Raw genomic sequence first — 17,534 nt, forward strand, 5'->3', positions numbered from 1 at the left:
GGCGTCAAACAGGTGTGGGATTCGAACGTGTTTCAGCCCGTTCCGCACCGACGTCTGCTGCTCCGTTTTACTTTTCGTATTGCAGGAACTTGCGTTTTCGCGTAAAAAAGGCGGACATATTTTAATGTTCCTAAAACTAAACAAATATATTATAAAAATATTTAAAATCGAGGTTAAAATAAAAAGTATTTAATATATATAACAATTTCTCATTGCGATTAGTTTGAGGTGGGGCTTAAATCACAAAAAATCAGATTACAGAACATATTTCGTTAAAAGTGTCTTTTAGTCTATATTATTCCGGATAATCTACCTGGGGGCTGTGTCGACCGAGCTGTTGACGTCCTCGACAATATAATGTCATATATTGTCCCATCGTTCAATAATATCATCATTCTTTTTAACTTTGCATGAGTGGAGAAAATGTTAACTGAACCTGCTCGAATTACTGAACATTCTGAAACTTTAATTGACCCTTCCTTCATAAATCACTCTGAAAATTGGAACATTGAATGTAGACCACATATCTGCTCACAATATTGTATTTCGTGAAATATATTTTCAATGTCCTAAACCTAAGTCTCTTATAGAACCTGCTTACCTTACTTATAGGACCTAAAACATATAAATATTGAGCAGTTCAATATTGACTTGCACTGGCACAAAATATAAATGATAAGGTCCACTTTGTAACGCAAAATATTGTTGAAATTTGTAATAAGCATACCCCTCTTCGCGGGGCTCGTATAACAAAAGCCCCATGGTGAACTTCAAACCTAAAAATGATTATGAAACAGACATAAAGCTATATCAAGTTGTAAAAAACATAAAACACCAGAAGCATGGCAGCTCCGCAATATTACAAACACGTCAGAAAATTATTCGTTCGTCTCCTTGTTTGAGAAGAGCGATAACAAATGTGCATCAATCATAACTTTTTGTAATACCAAAGAAATCAATAGATAAATACATTTGACATTTAGTGAATTGTTGCCTCGAAATCGAATATTGCCTAGCTTTGTGGAAAGAGACATTGATCGTACCACTTCCCGTCCGTATTTGAAGACTGAAGGCCGATAAGCTTATTACCGATTTTGTCCAAAATTCTGGAAAAAGTAGTATACACACAAACAGATAAATGAATATGGATGTTTTACCCGGGGTGCCACAGGGCTCAGTATTTGGACCGTTATTATTTTCGATTTATACGGCGGATCTGGGTGGTGTGGTTGCATGGTGCCAAGCTCAGTTTTTTGCTGATGATGCACGGTTGTATCATCGCTTTGAGTGCTACAATTGTGGATATGCAGCGAACATCATGATTAGGAATTTAGAAAATATAGCCAGTTTTGAGGAGGGGCATAATTTCAATTCAATTGCAAAATTTCGGTGTTCTTTTACTTATATTACTGTAATTTGGTTCAACTCCTTAGATCATGTTCTCAAATCAAAGTTTTTTACTTTTTTTACTTCTTCCCGGCTGAAATAACTGAATTGCAAAAATCAAGTGTAACTTTATACGTTATAATAAGGTTCTTATTTGATGTGTAGTTTGGGGTACATCATACATTATTGTTATAATGTGCTTAATTTACATGAAATGTGTAGAATGTATTTAGATGTGGGTTAAGTGTGAGTGACTTTAAGTTCAGACTTCTCCTTAATGAATTCCTTAATAAATTATTATTATTATTATTGGGAAATTTCAATTTTGAAAGAATATACATTTCTAAGGGATAGCATTCGTCCACTTTTATGTTTACCACAGTTACTACAATTTACTTTGCCCATTGCCCAAGAGAAAAGGAACGAGATTATATTCGATTGTTGTCATCTACTGGGTTAATTTGGTTAGTGCAATTCGAAGGTATTGTAAAAAAGTAGTAAAAAAAAATAATAACAATAAGAGTTAACAGTAGAAATAACAATTTTAGTTAAGCTCTGAAGAAGCCAATAGGTTGATTGAATCTAGAAGATTTGTATGTTTGTTTCTTTGAAAAATTAAAAATTTTATTTCGAAATTAAATATGGATGAATAATTAGACATTAATAACAACCCATAAAGCGGAAATTTTCGGTTAGGATAAAGATATTGATATTTTAACAAATAGCATTTTGTATTTTATATCTTTCAATACTTTTAATTACAGAATATCACAGAATTAAACAAATTATTAATCAAAAAAATATATACAGAGAAATTTTTTTACTTTCTTTCACTGAACTTTTTGCATAATATACTAATTTCTGCTATTATGTAAGCCAGCGCTATCAACTCATCCACACATAACACGATTGATAGGCCCGAATCAGCCCTTTTTAACCCCTCCAAGTTTATTGAAATTCGTTAAACCTTCTTGGAGTCACCGACATTTATTTCCGAAAACGTTCCAACAACCCCAGCACTTTCCTTTCAGAGATAAGGCGAAGGCCATTAAATAAAATTGTTTCAGCTTTAAAAAATCAATGTAGCAACTGCGCATCCTGGTATGGCCGTGTCAGGATCTCGAATTTACTTACTCTTTTCAAATTTCTGAGACTATGCGTTTTCCTAATACTGTATGGTTTGTTCATAGATATGAGAAAGTGACCAATTGCTTTTAAATTCAGGTAAAATTGTGGTCCGTAATAGAAAATAATTTTATACCTACCTGTGTTTAATATTCCTTGGTTTGGTATACTACTTAGTTTAAGCTAATTAGTAATCATTCTTATATCGTGTGTAATACAGCGTGTGTTGAATCGTGTGCGAATTATGCAAAATATGTGCGAGTCTAGTGTATCTATGGAGATGCTCCCGCGTAAATGTAGAAAACACTATTCTGTTGAGACTAAGGAAGTTATAAACAATGTTTATTTGACTCTCGTTGAAGGTGGTGCCAGCAAGCAAGCATCTTTAGAAGAATCGGCCACATTGACGACAATTAGATTTAAACATAAATACATACATAAAAATAAATAAATATTGTTTGGTATCTTTCCTAACAAAACCCCAAATAATTAAATTTTAAGCAAAGTACGGACCTATTCGGCCATATTTCATTCTTACAGCTTGCCCGGGTCTTTCTTTAATTCGTATGAGTTGGTCACTTTCTTATATCTATGAACAGACTTTACCTAGTTGCTCTTACTAGGAAATCCGGTATAAAACAATAGAAACTGTATCCGACAGAATGAAGACCCGTTAAATTATAAAATAAATTAATTGAATTGAAAAAAAATAGAGGTAAATAATTAGTACAGTGACGTCGCCTGCCGGAGTGAAAAAGGAATGTGGTTGGTTTATATATTTAAAATAATAATAATAATAATAATAATAAACCATCAGAGCTGTTCTTACACCTAACTTTATAAAACCTGTATTTATTTTGATAATAATAATAAGATGACATGCAAAAATCACACCTAAAAAATAAAAAGCTATCTGCTTAATTATTGTACAACAAAAAGAAGTAAATAGAGAGCATTCTAGCTGTGTAATGTAGCTAAAAAGGAAGAACTAGCGCTACAGAAGATAGTCTTTAACTATACTATCAAATTGTTTAGGACTCAATAACTTAAAGGTTTGAGCGAACTTCTGAAAACAGGCAGTGTAACATCTTTGCGATGAGACCTTTGAATTCAGCAAAAATAGTTAATAAGATATAAGAGAAAAAAACAATCTCTTTCGCCCACTCTTCTCTTTACTACGAATTTTCCCGTGTACCTACATTTTAATCCTGCCCGACTATTTCACTACTTAGTTGGTGATGGTGTTCGTGTGATAATGGGCTCCCGGGTCTTAGTCAACGATTTTTGTTTCATGCAAAAAGGACGCGCTCGTATAGGTATGAAAATTCGCGTCTTTCCATCTCGCGGAGTGAATTTTACGACCGTCGCGGCGATAGCAGCGCCCCCCTATTCCTCTCGTCTCACCAGAACGGGACGGAAGATCCGGAAAGGGTCAATAAACCCTCTCTCGCTCGGTTGCACCGATGCACATGGACGGCGCGCGTCTGTTCGATGCACTAAAAATTCCGTTGGAACGTCCTTAACCTTCTAGAAAGTCGTTTCGCGTTTTAACTGATTTTCGCGGTGCAATAGCTCTGCTCTGGTCTAGGTTACCGTTCGCTAAATAGGTTTTATGGTCACCATAAAAAATATTCAAAATATATGAAAATCATTTACTTCAATACATTAATTATTCAAATTATTTTTCAAACAAGTAGTTAACTAACGATATATCCACAAAAAAACCCAAACGGGTAGAAAAAATCGGTATTAACCTGCATGACAATGAAAACAATCCACATTACTATCCGTCTCACTCAAAAATCTAGTACCGGAGGCTTTTCAGTTCGTTTGATGCAGTGCTCTGAGTTGTATAGGTAAAGTCTGTTCATATATGAAAGTGACTAACTGATAAGAATTAAGGAAAGACCCGAGCAAGCTGTAAGAATGAAATATAGCCGAACAGGTCCGTACTTTGCTTAGAATTTAATTATTTGGGGTTTTGTTAGGAAAGATACTAAACAATATTTATTTATTTATGTATTTATTTATGTTTAAACCTAAAATAAAATTACAAAATATTTTTATTACCTATTTAAATTACTTAAAATCATTCATATAATATATTAGTATCACTATCGCTATCATCGCCTGCTCTAATTATTATTTGTTCTATATTATTTGCGATTGTTCTGCTTTTTCTATATGTTTAACAGAATTTGCCCAACTTTGTGGAGGGATGTTAAAAACTTCGGTTTCTATAAGTTTGAGGACATTGGAGTTAACACGGGGAAAAACATTGGTACGACGAATGGTAGATTTCAATTGGTGCCAAACATGTTCAGTAGGATTAAATATACAGTGACAAGAAGCCTTAAAACTAGATTTTTTGCATAATTATCACAGACGTATTTCTTTTTGTAGGTTCAAGCTTTGTAGAACCTCAAGGAATTGCTTTTTGGTATAATCTTCGTGAAAATAAATGTCGTTATTATACATGTAGTTTTGAATTGTTGCTTTTGTGTCACATGAGGAAGGGGTTTTAGTCAACTGACTACTGTGATAACTTGCATTGTCCATTACAATGACGCTATTAGGAGGAATGTTTAGAACTAGTTTGTTTTTAAACCAACTTTCATAAAAATCAGCGGTGGTGTCTTCATGGTAATCCAGAGAAGAATCTTTAATATTTTTCGCAGACAGAGAAAGTACATTTGGAATAAAACCATCTTTAGAGCCAGCAAGCAAAATAGTTATTCTTTTACCTCTTTTTGATGGCGCGTTTGTTTTACACTTATCAGTTGAGTTAACCCAACCCTTTTCCGGGGTATCGTAAGTGTCGAAACAGGTTTCCTCCAAGTAAATTATTGCCCTTTGTTGTTCTCTGTAAATCCTAATTTTTTCTAGATATTCCAGTCGCCATTTTCCGAATTCTAAAAGATTCCATTATAACTTGCCTTTTGTCAATTTTTTTAAACCTAAAACCCATGTGTTGAATACACTTCCGTAAGGTAGTTCTGCCACATTTAACACCGGTTTTATCTTTTTCAAGCCTCCTAATTAAGATATCTAATGTAGGCACGCCATGTTCCTCATATAACTGGTAAATTTTTAAGCCGTATTATATTTTGATCACTTTCATCTACACTCGAAAAAATGTCAGCATCGCTTCTTTTTTTCCTAGCTGAAGTGGGATTATTCAATGATCAAACGAACTTACCTGGTAAGTGAAGTTCGATCGTAATTATATGTTACACCTCTTCGTAGAAATCAATATACGTAGTCCCCCTTCTAGTCGCTAGGTGGCACCACAGCTTTAAAGCAGAGCCAAAAAACTGTGGAATAACTTACCATGGACGGTATATTCGCCATCTATGGTCTTAACCTCATTCTATTTTAAAGCCCGTTTATAATAAATTTGCCAAAGGGCATTTTAGTACTGTTCAGAACAGTAAATTGGGCGGGAATGGGTGATTTCTACGAAGAGGTGTAACATATAATTACGATCGAACTTCACTTACCAGGTAAGTTCGTTTGATCATTGAATTATATGTTACACCTCTTCTATGAAATCAATATACGTAGACTTTCAAAGGCAACTCAGCAAATTTGTTATAAAACGATTTTATTCGGCTATATAAGGAAATCCAGGAAGTTTATGAAAGCCTCGAGTACAAATACAAAATAAATGGCTATCCGAGAAAACAAACCTTCTGAAAAATTCTATGTCCCAAATGTGGCATTAACAAAAAGGCCTGCACTTGCTGTACAAATAGGTCTATTATAAAAAAGGGGAAAACATTTAGAGCATTCTCACCAATCTGCCGTTTTTCCAATCATATCAATTGAAACACCTTTACAAAACGCAGACGATGTTGAGGCATGTCGAGTTCTGTGAACAGTAAAAATAAAAGTGTAGACACCACTATCTTCTAAAGTTATCTTTATTCATCTACTTTTGTTGGGTATAGTTGCTGCCCTACAAGGCTTTTTAAATGTAATGAGTAAACGAGATTCACTGCCTCTTAAAGCACTGGCCCTCTCAATAATATATTTGAAACCACACAAAGATTTACATCTTCATATTTATGCAAAATTAAAAAACAGGTCGAGTCTTATTTATAGCTGAAATCTTAATTTGATTCGTTATTCTAATTTCTAATCCATCTGGAAATGATTTTATGTTGACCAATTCTATAAGAGAGAGCGTTTGGACTCTATGTACAATCGTTAACTTCAGTAGGAGAAACTAATTTAATTGTTTTAATGACAGTTAATTGCTTTAATGACAAGTCATTAGAACGTAACCCTTTTACAAAGTCAGGGACATAACTAGGGCCCCAAGTGCTGTTATATCTTGGTTTACTTGGCCTTAGATTATAAACACCTTAAAAAACCTAGTTAGATTTGCATTGTTAAATAAATCTGATCCAAAAATAAGGCCGTGCTGCACTGAAAGAACTCAATAAGCCATAGGACTTGCCTTGTCTAAAATGAATAGTAAGGAAATCTAATACAGCCTAGGTGAGAAGTAATAACACTCCACTCCCCTCCTTTCGTTAAAGCTCCACCAAAGTTTAAATGCATGCAGGTATTAAATGCCTCAAGGTAGCGCTCTGAACAGATGATAGAAAAATATCCAGCAAATCTTCTGGAATGCTTGCCTGACAAAATCCCTGCAGCCAGGGTAAGGGATTTCCACAAAGGGTGACCTCTCCTGTCACAAGAAGAAGGTAATTTGTCTGGAATTAGAAACAATAAATAACTACAACGCCTCCCATGAAAAAAAAGCAAACCAATGCTGGCTGTGCCCGTAAGGGATTACTGCGATCCCTGTAGCTCAATCAGCCTTGATTTTTCGTAAAACAAGTGGCAACAAGCAAAACGGGAGGAAAACATAGAAGAAACTGTCGCTCCAAAAAACAGTAAACGCGTCTTCATTAGATGCCTCCGGATCTGGAAATTAGGAAATAAACTTTCCGCATTTCTTACTTAGGCGAGAAGCAAACAGTTCGATTTATGGGAATCCAAATTTGCTTGTTATTTTAGCAAAAGCATTGTCCGAAAGGTACCATTCACCATCAAAATTCAAATTCGTGGGTTCCTTATGCGCTTCAAAATGATCGAATGTGAGATGCTTTAACCCATAACCTCCTTTCTTCACACCAACCCCAAGGCGTATCGAAATTTCGTTTAAAACAGGAAATTTTACTCACCCTATTCTATTTACATACAAAATAGCAGTTGTGTTATCAATCCTCAAAAGTGTCTCGCAGTTAGTCAAATACGAGGCGAAGCATTAGAGACCAAATGAGGCCGCAGTTAATTCTAGTGCATTAATATGAAACTGAGCTTCCCTAGGACTCCAAAGTCCTCTGGCACAATTCCCCAACCCAAAGGAGTACCATCTGAGAAAATCTCAAGTTTGTAACATTGCTGCCTTACAGGGCATTCAGGATTCTGTAAACTTTTTAGCCATCACATAAAATCCCTCCGTAAATAACAAGGAATTATCATCCAAATATCATAATTATCGACAGAGTCTTGAAGGGCTAGATATTTGATTCTCTCAAAAATTCTTAGTATATACCCAACTGTAACAAACTGCTGGGCAAACTGAAAACTAGCACAGCACAAAGCTCGGCAAAGACTCTTATTTCGCAACGGTTCAAATTGCAAAACTTACTTACTCATCAGAAAAACAAGTGGTGGGATTCAAAAAAAACAAAACCTAAAAATTTACGGGATTTCGAAGGATGTAAAACATTCTTATAATTAATAACATAACCCAACCTAATCAGTGTGTTGCAAGTTACTTGAACATTTTTTAAGGATAGCTAACTATCACCAAATAGTAAAGTTATCTAAATAAACTATTAAGGGAAAAGCCTTGGCAGGGAGATAAGAAACCACAGATTTCATTAATTCTGTAAAGGCCCACGGGGCGGTGCATAAACCAAAGGGTAACACGTTAAACTGATAACAGAGAGCATCAAAATAAAATCTTAGAAAATTCTTTTGATTTTTAATTATTGGGACTAGAAAGTAAGCTTCTTTCAAGTCCAGAGTGGTCATAAAGGACTTCCTTGTGAAGAGTGTTTCTACTAATTTTCTGTCTTCCAGTTTAAAATGACAAGTGTCAATAAAAGCATTCAGTTTCTTTTAATTTAAAACTAATCAAACCGAACCATCCAATTTTGAAACCAAAAAGATCTGTAAAATAAATTGATTCTTACAAGGTTCGCAAACTGCAATTGCACCTATCTCTAACAGGTGTTTGACCACATTACAAATTGAATCTTTTTCTTGTTGGGACCAAACAGGATCTGTCGTAATCAAGTCCTGTATAACTGGCCTCGCAAATGGAATTTTATATCCATCTAACCAAGGTAGAATCTGTGCATCTTGAGTTCTAGAGTTCCAAATGTCCCGAAACTCGTGCAATCTTTCAACAAAAGTACTTACTATTTTTTCCTGGGGACACAACTCCACCCCCTTTCCTCTCGAACCTTCCTGTATTCCCTCTTTTGAGGGTACAATGACTTTCACCCACTTCAGCCTTGCAACTTCCGGAAACGAAGTGGGACGGTCGAGTTTAAATTTGTATGCTATAAAAACCTTGTTCCGGATGCACCTGACTTTAACTCGGCCACTAATCTGCAGCTAATCTGATTGATTTGAGCCTATCAGCCAAATCTTCTCCATATAAACAAGAGTGCAAAGAAGCATCAACGAGCACTTCCTTCATACAAGGCTGCATTTCATTTGAGACCAGCGAAAGGCTTAACGCGGCTGAACTTCTATATACTGAACCTAAATGGTGTATTTTGCTTAAAACAAATATTGCATTACTCAACATTTCGATGAGAAGTAAGTACTACTCATCCTTAACCGGTTTCAAAAGCAAGGTCAAGAGCGTCCTACCAACCACCATCAAAGCACCCCTTGTTGCAGTCAGTCTCTCATCCCTTTTCTTTCCACCTTTGTTGATGGCAGATTTCATCTGCACATTCAATTTAGGAGAGTTATTGAGCGGGCAATTCTTCGGCACAGGATATCAACGCAAAAGGTCACTGAGACAATCTTCGGACACACCGGATTTCAAAAAGGTATTAATCTGACTTGCCAAAATGTCATGACACATCAAACTTTGTGTTGGGACTATCGACCCCATAGCTTAAAGGCCATTTTGCTTTAAATCCGTCTCAAGGGGCTCAACAATGACATCAGAATTAATTGAAGGGCCTAAAAAATATACTTACGATGGAGTAAATGCATTCCAACAGCCATAAAAAATTGTTCATTATGTCCCAGTATCCCGGGCGCCTCATCCATAGCCGGACGAGCCAGAAAACTCTATTTTTTCGATGTCGAAAAAATATAAAACCATATGTATGGCCGACCCCCTCACAAAAGGATTGCTTCCAATTGTGAAACACTTACATACGACTGCTGTCGTATAAGTGGGAAAGATGGGGGGTCTTCGTCTCCCAATTGTAAGAAAATCTCGTTGATGGGAACCACGCCACTAGCGATTATGTAATCGCGGATGGAAAGATTTAATCTTTCGTCGTAGGTAGGTTCTTTCTTCATCCGATAAGGAATAACGTAAATCTCACTTGTACTTCTCCATTTAACTTCCAAAAACGCTGAAAAAAGCTGAAAACACCGACGCCGAATAAAAATGAACATGTGCCACCAAAGCACAAAAAGAGGAATGAGGTTAAGACCATAGATGGCGAATATACCGTCCATGGTAAGTTATTCCACAGTTTTTTGGCTCTGCTTTAAAGCTGTGGTGCCACCTAGCGACTAGAAGGGGGACTACGTATATTGATTTCATAGAAGAGGTGTAACATATAATTCACCATTTTCCATACAGTTGATGATGGAATTTTCGTCAATGTGGCCGTTTCTTCTAAAGATGCTTGCTTGCTGGCACCACGTTCAATGAGAGTCAAATAAACATTGTTTATAACTTCCTTAGTCTCAATACAAAAGTGTTTTCTACATTTGGGCGGGAGCATCTCCTGAGATACACTAGACTCGCACATATTTTGCATAATTCGCACACGATTCAACACACGCTGTATTACACACGAAATAAGAATGGTTACTAATAAACTTAAACTAAGCAGTATACCAAACGAAAGAATATTAAACACAGGTAAGTATAAAATTATTTTCTATTACGGACCACAATTTTACCTGAATTTAAATTCCGAAACTTTAATGACCAACCTTGTATAATCCTATTCAGAAGCAATTGGTCACTTTCTTATATCTATGAACAGACCATACCTCATAGTTGCGATTTCCTTTTGTGTCAAAATATGATGGTCTTTTCGTTTCGATAAATGGCGGAAACATTTAAAAAGGGGACGGGGAGAGCAACACCAATCTGGCGACAAAGTTACCTCTATCTGCTTGATCTGGCAATAACGCGTCCTTAGCGACTCGCGATTTGCAGTTTTTCTTTGTTTTTCGACCTTAAAACAACATAATAAAAGGCTCCGAGTTTCCGCCAGGTTATAAATTTATTTAAAAATGATAATAATTGTGCGCGCACTCGTTTCAACCGTCTTGCCTTCTTCTTTTTGGCAGCTTCCTGTCTTGTTGCGTTCGCTTATGGCACAGTAGTTTCAAGGTCGAAAAATGCGGCTCCGTATTAAATTTAATTACTCCACCTTTACAAGTTTGCGCGGTCATCTCGACTCGGACAAACAAGTCTATGCGGCGGGAGCCCCCTTGCAACACCCTGTTGCAATGGGATGTTCGGATTACCCAGGATGTATTTTTTTATTCAATACATATATTTATAATGAAAACTTTAATATCGTTCTCCCACTGAAGGACACAAAACAGATACGATTAAAAAACATCATTTACATCGCCTGTCACCTGGGCAAAGAAAATGTTTATTTCTAGTTTGTTTTATGCTTTTCCTTTTGCAAGAGTCAAAGTTTTTATTATTTATTACTTTTTTATTAATATTAAAATTTAAATAGTCTAAGAAAAAGTATTCTTTATATGAAGTAGAAAAAAAAACGATTAAAAAGCAATCATTTATTACAGAAAATGTGTACATAAAATTTTATTTGTTTTGCTCTTTCCCTGTCAGGAATCAACATTTTTAATATTTATTATCGGATGTAATTTTTTATTTATTTAAGTATATTTATTTACAATAAAAAACCTAAATAATGTTTTAACAAAAATATGCTTTAACTGACGAATGTAAAACGAAATCGATTATAAGATGATCAGTTTATAACATGCCTGTTGGTTGGCAAAGAAGATGTTTTTATTTGTTTTATAACTTTTACCTTTACGATTCAAAATTTGTTATTATTAAACATCTATTTATTATTGGGTGCAATTTTTTATTCAACGAGGCGCGTCTATTTGCAATAAAAAACTTAAATAATCTCCTAATTAACAATATTCTTCAACTGAAGAATCTAATAATCTACCGCACTCAAATTCTCATGGACCTGAGCTGTTATGTAAGATTGGGCTCACCAGACCATAATAAACCACTCCTCATACTACTTCCAGAGTGCAAAAATATTTAAGAAAGAACTAAAAGATTGTCAGTAAAACTGTTCCGTTGTCTGACTTTTAAATATTATTATGTGAACAATGTGTTGATGCCTCGCTACTGTCATATGTGTCCTTACTGCGTTCTTAATGTTTGTCATACTTTTTTTATTTTTTTGTTTTTTACTATTTTGTTTACGTGAACCTTATTTTATATTGGGCGGTTGGTCCATTGATAAATAAATAAATAAATGAATAAAAAAAATCGATTAAAAAATGATTGATCTGTAATATTATCTGTTGGTTTGGCAAAAAAGAGTGTATGTTTTATGCTTTCCCTTTCACGAGTCACAACTTTAATTATTCATTATATTTTTATTTATTTTTTTCATTGAAGCTCGTTTATTTCAAGTGAAAACTGGAAATAAATAAAATAAAAAATTTTCTTTAACGAAATAATAAGTAAGAAAAACGATTAAAACCAATCAGTTTGATCAGTTTGTAATATGCCCGTTAGTTTGGTGAAGAAAATGTGTATTTTTTCTCTTTTCCTCTTTCACGAGTCAATGCTCGACCTCGAAGTTTGTCATTACTTTAAGACGTTCGTTCTATACATTTGCAACACCAGTAGGTAAACACATTTTTCGGAAGCGTTTAACTTCGTCAAATTATTATTTTTTGCAGAAGTTATAAAATTTAACAATATTGACGTCTATACCGCGTCGTATATTAAAAATATAAGTATAACGTTGTAGAATCGTCCGGTCAAATTTTTTTGTGACAATTGACCAGTCACTTGACCGGTCAAGTGACTGAATGTTAAAAATACCATGAAATTTATATTTATTTTTATTTATTTTATCGTTCTTATTACTGTTAAATAATGATAGATAACGAAATATTAGTCTGTTGGTTTCTAATTAAGGACCCCTTAACTATTTATTATTATTAGCCAGGAGGTAAAATCATGGCTGTGGCTCACATTTTGGAGCAGGGGCTACTTAAACAATCCTTTTTAATTTTCACATTTAAGTCGACTTTGCATGGAAAAATCCCGCGCTCCTGACCCCCCCCCCCCTCTAACTCACCCCATTCATTAAAAGTAACGAGCGACACCACCGTCCGTTTCGAAAGTAATTTAGTTTAAAATATGCCGGCAATCTTTGCGGAGATTGCGTTTTTTCTTTTCATACCGCTTCTCGTTGTCGTCGTCGTACCAATTTACAGTTTGCAAATCCGTTTGTGTCGACAAAAAAGCGTCTGCCGGGGTCCCGCAACGAGTTGGGGACGTTGGCCCCATCGGACCGCGGTGTTTCACCCCGCTCGCCTCTGGCATGGCAATAAGCTGAGCCTGCTTGGGCTAGGTCGGGGCCCCGGACACCGGATCGGGCGTGAGGGAAATCAAAATCGTGCCGAGACGTAACGAAGCTTCCTCGCGTTTTCCGTCACAGCGGCAACCTCGCAGGAAATGATGATGCGCAAGCTTCTGACACGGACCGACTATCGGGCGACCGATTCTTGAAAATAGTAGAATACGAAGCTTTCCCTGCTGGCTATTTTACGATTCAATGATTACCGGATGACCAATTAAGAAGGGCACTCGGCCCTATATCGAAAAGTAGTTGTCATAAAGACTTGGGGTCACTTGAGATATAGAGGCCCGGCCTAAAAATTTCCATTAAGTAGAGCAAAAACCATTCCACGAAAAAGAATCGAGTTCTATAAATTTATAAATAATTTCGAGTATTTTTCGTTGGCCAAGTTGGTAAAGTTTTTTGGAAAAACTTATTTTTGTCCCTTCCCTTTGTCAAACATGAAGTCGTTGAAATGGGCTTTTCTTACGTCGTCAACGCTGTCCTAAGCGAATTGATCACTACAAATAATACGTATTTTCTAAAAAAAATAAATACAACGATATTTTTATCTTATTGCAGCAAAAGGTAGCTCTGACACGCTAGTAAAATGAAATAAAAACAAAGTAATGTCGCCATTTTTGGACAAATTTTCAGGATAAAATTACAACACTATTATTTAAAACGTCAATAATAATGATTACCATACCATTTCATTGAATATTGCAATATAATAAGCAGGGTGTCTAAATAATGTGTTTATTATTTGTTATAGAGAAAAATGTTAAATACACAAGTTATAGATGAGACTAAAAGAAACAATTTAAAATTATTTCCAAATATAGGTGATTCATATAAATATGTTGGAAATCAAACTTATATTTTTGTAAACGGAACACCCTGTATATTATGGCATTAACTTAATCACCGTCAGTCTCAATGTAGGGTTGTTATGGTCTATACTGAGTGTTTTCCGATTTGTGGATATTTTTTCGACAAAAATGCCCTATGTTTAACTCACTATTTTTGACTCTGTTTATGACAGCTCTAATTTTATTGTGTCAACAATTTTAAGTTGTAGAGTCATTTATACTGTACTTGTCTTCAAGTTCGTTCGAATAGTTTATACAAAGGGAGTCAAAATGAAAAATATAAGTTTTCGTGAAAAAATCAAATCGAACAGTCTGTATATTATAGTTCCATTAATTACTCTACTATTAATACCCTTTCAATTTTATTAAGCTTTCCGTATACCTAAACTTAGTATTTTTTGGAATATACAAATGTTTACGAACAAAACACTGAACATTTTCAAACCGTACGAAAATATCATAAAAGATTGAGAGCAAAATAAATACGTGAATGTGTTAATACAAAACGTGATGCGGAAATAATTTATTAACTGCGCAACAAAAATCAGTAATTTAAGGTAGGGATAATATTAAAATTGCTGGTAGTTCCAGAAAAAACACTTAAAAACTAAGAAGAAAACTGCAAAACGAAAAGGAACTGTTTAAATCAGTTTTATTTGATTTATTTGTAGGGCCATTTTGCATTTGCATGAACAACTTATATTTTGCACTAAAAGGTGCGATCTGAAAACATTATTTATAGTTCAATAAAATTTTGGGTCTGAACAAAGGCACACTTTCTAAATGAATGGATAAAAGGAAATTTTTTTTTCACAAAATAAAAAAATTGCCGGTTTATTTTTATATTTCTTGGCTTATTTCGATATTTTCTCATAATTTGACGAATTTTCGGAGTTTTGTTCATAAACATGTGTATACCTCAAAAAATACTAAATTTAGGTATAGGAAATGGTTAATAAAATTGAAGGAGCATTAATAGTAATTATAAGTATAATCTACAGAGTATTCCATTTGATTTTTTTACGAAAATTAATATTTTTCCTTTTGACTCACCGGGTATAAACGATTCGAACTAACTTCAAGATAAGTATAGGATAAATGACTGTACTACTTAATAAAATTGTTCGCATAATAAAATTACAGCTATCGGAAATCCGAAAACATTGGCCATCGCAACCCTACATTATTTGAAAATTATTTGTTTTGTTTCGCATATATATTTGAAAATAATTTTATATTGTTTCTTTTAGTCTTGTTTAACTTTTGTATTTTACATTTTTTCTAAGAGATATATCATTTTGACTCCCTATCTGAACACCCTGTTTTACGATACTAAAAAACAATAATACGGATACAATACTAAGATATTTGTGTCTCAGTGCAGGTTATTCCATCGCAGAGATTGATTCTAACAGAAACAGTTGAGTTTTCAATGTTTTGAAAATAAACACGGAAACATATCAATCACTTCTACAAGTGGAAAATTATTTTAGAAATAAAGCTACCAAAAGACACTGATTTGTGTTATTTTGTTTTCCAAAGCACACTTTTTTAAATTTCCCCATGGGCAATATTCAGTCATATTGAATGACATTGACTTTTTAAATATAGTTTATGTATTTTAACAGTACACAGTAAAAGAACGGAAAGATGCGACATTATTTTATTTATTTATTATAGGTTAGGTTTGTTTCAATAATAGTGTTATCATTGCTTTTAATTTTTTAGCGGCGATAGGAGTAATCTAAATCAATCTGCTCAGTGTGATTATTTGCAACAGGATACTTCGTGTGTCTCTGCCCTTAGTATTATTCCACGATCGAAATAAACAGCACTACTGATATGTGTCTCTGCTCTTCAGTATATTATAATCTGTGGTTTATTGCACAGTCGCGTGTTGCAGGCCTTCAGTGCCGGTGTGGTTATTTGCGACAGAATACTTCGTGTGTCTCTGCCCTTAGTATCCATTGGACGATCGAAATAATTAGGACTAGTGATTGAAATAAGTACAATGTGTGTTCTGCCCTTAGTACCAATCTAAACTCAGTCCCAGATTTTATGCCGTGATAAGATATATGTGTAATCTGTGGTTTCCGGTGATATTAAGTAATATTAAGTTTGTTTTATTATTTTTAATAATCTTTTGGTACTCAGGTTAATTTTTTTAGTTTCAGATGCGAACCGTGTCACCTCTTTGACAGATTGATCACCTTTCGTTTTGACCAAAATAATTAATAAATATTTAATTAAAAAAAAATAAATATATATATTATACATTTTCAAATTAAAATTTGATTTTTATGGTTACCATCTCTTACACATATAAGATTATTTCTCAAAAAACACACCCTGGTGGCCATTTCAGGAACGCGTCTTACAGATCGCGACACGCGTCCTTATCTCCGTAGTTAAAATTGGCCCGCGTTTCGGTATCTTTCACCTGCCTAAAAATATAAATCGAGACAAAAGGAGTTCAACGTTCAACTAATCGTTTAGAATGTTGCGACATCGGAAACAGAAAGTCGCCTTGAGAGTTGTGAAACGACAGCGTCGTTATTTGGTCGGAAAACGTTTCCAAAGAGTTCGTTTGCCCGCGCGGACGGGCAATTTCGTTTCTTCGTTTTAACGCGTTAATTGGATGATGGCGTTCTGCGTTCTTTATTTGACATTGTAAGTCAAACGCCCGTGAGTAACGCTCTCGCGTTTCGGGATAACGCCGAATTCGTGTTCGATCGGGTTTTTGATTACGCGTCGCCGCCCGATTGGCCGCCAAAAGCGGTTTGTTCTTTAATAGGAAATATCACCTTGCCGGCTTTGATCATAATAATACGGAAGAGGAGGGCGGCGGGGGGACTTGAGCGACAGAGAAGATCGTGTTACGCGCAGAACTTTCGAAGCGAATCCTCCCGTTCTTCGTCACCGGGATTGATTTAATTCATATGGAAGTTCGAACTTTTACGCTATTTTCTGACACGCTTCCTTTCTCGTCCTGATGGACACAGGAAAAATCTGATTAACGTGGAGTAACAACAATAAAAGGCCAATGTGATTATTAGAAACAAAATGACAAAATGTTTGAAAAATTCTATCCTATTCTACCAGTTTTCTTGCCCTTTTAATGGTTTAAAAAATAACCATCCCCAAAATCAAAAGGTTGCACACTATTTCGAAAACCACGATTATTTATCTCTAAAAAACAACGGAGACACCTCACAAAAGTATGCGAAATTTTAAAACACTTACGAATTATATTTAGTACGCTCAAAGGCTCAAAACTTCT

At 34.9% G+C, this 17,534-nt stretch overlaps 1 protein-coding gene and 1 long non-coding RNA gene across 11 annotated transcripts in view; one reads left to right on the forward strand and one right to left on the reverse strand.

The window, feature by feature from the left end:
* Positions 1-17,534, forward strand: part of LOC132699102 (uncharacterized) — a 125,481-nt gene that overhangs the window by 43,292 nt on the left and 64,655 nt on the right. The gene's annotated exons all lie outside the window — the stretch shown is intronic.
* On the reverse strand, positions 110-10,343 carry LOC132699814 (uncharacterized). Of its 9 annotated transcripts, XR_009618552.1 has the most exons (6): positions 8,956-10,343; positions 6,308-6,382; positions 6,201-6,254; positions 5,256-5,468; positions 602-776; positions 110-493 (listed from the first exon to the last, which is right to left on the reverse strand). It is a non-coding gene; the product is annotated as an uncharacterized LOC132699814 (long non-coding RNA). The 9 variants fall into 9 exon arrangements; XR_009618554.1 differs by lacking the exon at positions 6,201-6,254; XR_009618549.1 differs by having other exon boundaries at positions 6,201-6,382.

This window comes from Cylas formicarius, unplaced genomic scaffold, assembly GCF_029955315.1.
Source record: "Cylas formicarius isolate icCylForm1 unplaced genomic scaffold, icCylForm1.1 PGA_scaffold_3__17_contigs__length_32017465, whole genome shotgun sequence".
NCBI classification, from domain to species: Eukaryota; Metazoa; Arthropoda; class Insecta; order Coleoptera; family Brentidae; genus Cylas; species Cylas formicarius.